The sequence below is a fragment of the Danio aesculapii genome, chromosome 18, assembly GCF_903798145.1.
Source record: "Danio aesculapii chromosome 18, fDanAes4.1, whole genome shotgun sequence".
Classification (NCBI taxonomy): domain Eukaryota; kingdom Metazoa; phylum Chordata; class Actinopteri; order Cypriniformes; family Danionidae; genus Danio; species Danio aesculapii.
The window spans coordinates 18,531,779-18,536,080 of record NC_079452.1 but is presented as its reverse complement, the minus strand read 5'-3'; the positions used below and the strand labels follow the sequence as shown (position 1 = coordinate 18,536,080).

General features: G+C 36.0%; 1 protein-coding gene across 1 annotated transcript in view; it reads left to right on the top strand.

The window, feature by feature from the left end:
* The window catches only part of dner (delta/notch-like EGF repeat containing), a 63,316-nt gene extending 59,450 nt beyond the window's left edge, over positions 1–3,866 (top strand). Inside the window, exon 13 of the mRNA XM_056478627.1 lies at positions 1–3,866. This exon is cut by the window's left edge and continues 633 nt beyond it. The gene's annotated coding sequence lies outside the window, so the exon portion shown is untranslated.
* Positions 3,867–4,302: the final 436 nt, after the last annotated feature.

Genomic DNA, 4,302 nt, shown 5'->3' with positions numbered 1-4,302 from the left:
ACATGATTGTTGTTTGCTGTTTATTTCTTCTTGTTCACTGTGGTCTCTTTTGTGTCATAAACTTGGTGTTAGCAAAGTCTTAAGATTCCACTGTCCGTGTGAAGGCAGCACAACAAAGTGCTTTTCAAGTAATATTTGATGGTGTCGTCTCACTGAGTAATAAATTAGGACTCCTGATCTACATTTCATAGTGTTTTAAACAAGACATCCATGTTCCAGTACGTCTGCGCAGCTCCTTAAGGTTGCGAAATTTCAGACTGAAATTGAGTCATTTCACTAGAAATCGAAACTATTGGGAGTTTCGTGTGAAAACAAACAAGTTCCCTGTGCAGAATTTACCCATGTGGAAGATTACACGACTACTGTGTGAGCTGTGCATTATACACCAGAACAGTATTAGTGTTGAATTGAGTGGAAATGTGATCAGAAATTATTATTAAAGGTGCCATAGAGTGTTTTGATACGATGTGTTAAATTGTTCAGTGAGAGCCACATTGAATGCATGTGGATTAGGTAAGTGATCTATTTTGCTTCCGAGTTGAGTTGTGCATGAAATATAATCTAGATTATAATTAAACTCCACAAAAGGAGTTGTATTTTGTGGGTTTACCATACAACTGGGATCGACGGCAAGACTTTTGTCAGGTAGTGTAAGAGCAACAAATAATAACTTCTAGTTGGAAAAGTGGCAGAAGGTGAATTTTTCTGATGAATCATCTGCTGAACTGCATCCCAATCATCACAAATACTGCAGAAAACCTGCTGGAACCCGCAGGGACCCAAGATTCTCACAGAAATCAGTCGAGTTTGGTGAAGGAAAAATCATGGTTTGGGGTTACAGTCAGTATGGGGGTGTGCGAGAGATCTGCAGAGTGGATGGCAACATCAACAGCCTGAGGTATCAAGACAATTGTGCTGCCCATTACATTACAAACCACAGGAGAGTGCAAATTCCTCAGCAGGATAGCGCTCCTTCTCATACTTCAGCCTCCACATCAAAGTTCCTGAAAGCTAAGAAGGTCAAGGTGCTTCAGGATTGGCCACTCCAGTCACCAGACATAAACATTATTGAGCATGTCTGGGGTAAAATGGAGGAGGCATTGAAGATTAATACTAAAGAATCTTGATGAACTCTGGGAGTCCTGCAAGAGCGCTTTCTTTGTCGTTCCAGATGACTTCAGCAATGAGTTATTTGAGTCATAGCAGAGATGTATGGTTGTTCAAGCTCATGATGGAGTCAGACAGAATATTGAGTCTGTTTCCACTGCAGCATGACTTTATATTCTATATTGGACATTATTTCTGTTAAGTGACAAGACTTCTGTCTAAGCAAAGTCAGACCTTACTGTCCTAATTAAAAATCAAGGCATGATCATATTTTATTTTGGTCAAATAAGCATAATCTAGATGTGTTTAATCCGTCATTACAAGCGTAAACTGCTAAATTCACTATATATACATTTTAAACTAGCTAAATATACATTTAAACAGAGCTTATGCCTCTTCAGAGTGGCGTTAATTGAATTTTTAATCCGTATATCCTGCATTTTGCGTTCTGGCTCACCTGCTTAACAAAGCTGCTCCTTTACTCTTTCCTAAAGCCTGTGATGTTTCAAAATAAGAGTACCACATATAAATAAAGCTTAATGTAAACTTAGATAAAATATGGGAAAAAATACCATTGTTGTAATCTCACTAGGAAATATTGTTGCCAATCAAATGCAGCCTTGGGCATGCATATTAATGATCCTGTGTGGATTTTCAGTCAGTGTTTCGTTCTGATTGGCCTGTTTTTCAACTGGGATTTTACACACAGGTTTTACATGAGAACAAGTAAACAATCGTGTTTGATGCTCACGTTAAGTTTTTCCATGTATTGAACTCTTACTGTTCAGCTATGCCTACTGTATGTATATACAGATTTTCATTCTATGGCACCTTTAAGAATGAATCAAGATCCTTAGAACTATATTAAATATATGGGAAAACAGGGAGTCTGTTTAAATATGAATAATAAGCATCAATAATTTGCCAATCTATAGCAAACCGCACCTTTTGCTTTCTCAAAAACATGAGAATATTGAATAAACCACAAGAACGTTATTAAAATAGACAGTTCAACAGAAATTAAAAAATAAAAGCTTTTCATTTGCTCACCCTCATGTCATACAAGATGGAAGTGACATTTTTCTTCTTCAGTAGAACATTAAACAAGATTTTTAGCTGGAACCGTGGTCCTTAGTGATTCATAAAATGCAAATCAATGATTCATAAAATGCTAATTCAATCCCTTTGCGAGTCAAAAAAATAAACACAGTCCAAAAACGTGTCTCCTTATGAAACTTTGAGGTCTAATGAATTGAAATGATCAAAAAACTGAACATTATTCACAACATTAATACTTTTAATACACAATTGTTTTCGACTTTATTCGTATAGGTCAGACTGCAGCATCCAGGATAAGCACAAGTACTATTTTGATGAATTTGAATACAACATATCCTTTTTCTCTATTAAACAAAGGTAATAATGTTATAAATAATGTTTATTTTTCAGCATAGACCAATCAACTGACTTTATAAGGAGCCACAGAAATTAATTTATAATTTAGCATTTGTTTTATTTTATTTTACTCTGAAATTGCTGGCAACCACTGACTTGCATGATATGAACCACCAAGGACCAGTTTCAGTTAAAAATGTTCTAATGAAGAAATAAAAGTCACATATATTGGATGACATGATGGTACGGGGGTAACAGATCACAGTTGATTCGGGATTTGTATGGATCACAACCCACGGTTCGGAACACACCTGGCCCTAATATTAATACTTATTTTGAACTTTACTAAATTTGTAATGATCGCAGAGAGATCGCCTCTCGCTTCACTAAATCACATGTATGAAAGCATTTAGGTTTTCCTGTAAAATATAATGACGACGAAAGAAGTTGTGGTAGGTTATTGGGGATGTGGTGGGTTTCTTAGGTTATTAAAGTATTTTCTGTGACTACTTGTTTAGCCTGCATCAAATCATTCAGTGTAATCTGCACGATTAATCATTAAAGGATCGGGATCTCAACACCCATGCAACATAAATTATAAACGATAGTGATCTGCTTGTTTGTTGATCCTTCGAATCGCTGCATTCAAATCTGTGTTTGGAGATTCAGTCTTTAGGTTACAAAAGAGTCAAATAACACAGAAGTACTGGGATAACAGTGTAGTTTAGATAAAACCACTGATGTTTATGATGGAGATTAAAATCCTCATCATGTGCCTTTAACATGATGCTCAAAAATAAAAGTTGTGGCAGCAATTACATTATTTAACCAATAGGTGGCGACAACCAGCCATCAAAAATATGCCACTGAATCATTATTTAACAATGACACATCTAGCAATGAAACATGAAGTTTTATGAGTGAGGAACTGAATCATTTATTGAAAATGAGACTAAAAATAAATATGGGTTGTACCAACACAATCTCACGGCAGTTCGTAACTTTTTGATTTAGTGGCTAATTCGTATGAATTCATATGAATTCGTACATTTTACAATTTGCTCATCCCCCAATGACGGTTGGGTTTAGGGGTGGGGTTAGGTGCCACGCCTCCTTTTTAAAATCGTACAATTTCATACGACTGAACTCGCCACTAAACTGACAAAACGTAAAATACTTACGTTTTCTCGTGAGATCAGGCTGGATGTACAAATTATAGTTAGATTTATTCATTTAGCGCTATCAGCAACAGTAAGTAGTAACAGTGAAATTTTCACAGTACTGAATATTTTATTTTTATTCAGCTGATTATTTCTTCATTTTACTTTTTGTGAAATTACAGGTTCTAAATTCTGTTTGTTAAAACCAAAAGTGTCTTGCAGGACTGTTTTGGTAATAAATGGAAAGCAAATGACATTGTCTCCTCCCCTCTTTGGCTGATCTGAAAAATGGTCCGATCCGTGACTAAAAAAAACTATAACGTGATCCGAACCGTGAGATCTGTTACACCACTAACTGAGGGTGAGCAAATTAACAGCAAATTAAAACAATTTTGGTCAGCTATTCCTTTAAAGATGTTTACATGCACTGTGAAATTGGAATAATGACTAAAAAGTGGGCCAGTTTGGCTTTTGACCCAATAAATAGACACAGTTTATGCTGTTTAAATGTCCTTACATTCTGTCAGAAGTGTAAGGTTGTGCATGCAAGTGCAATTTGTGAGAAGCATGGAAAAATCGGAGAACTGAAAAGGCTTCCTGCGTAATGGGGAAAATAATGTGGACAAGTGCACATTAGAGA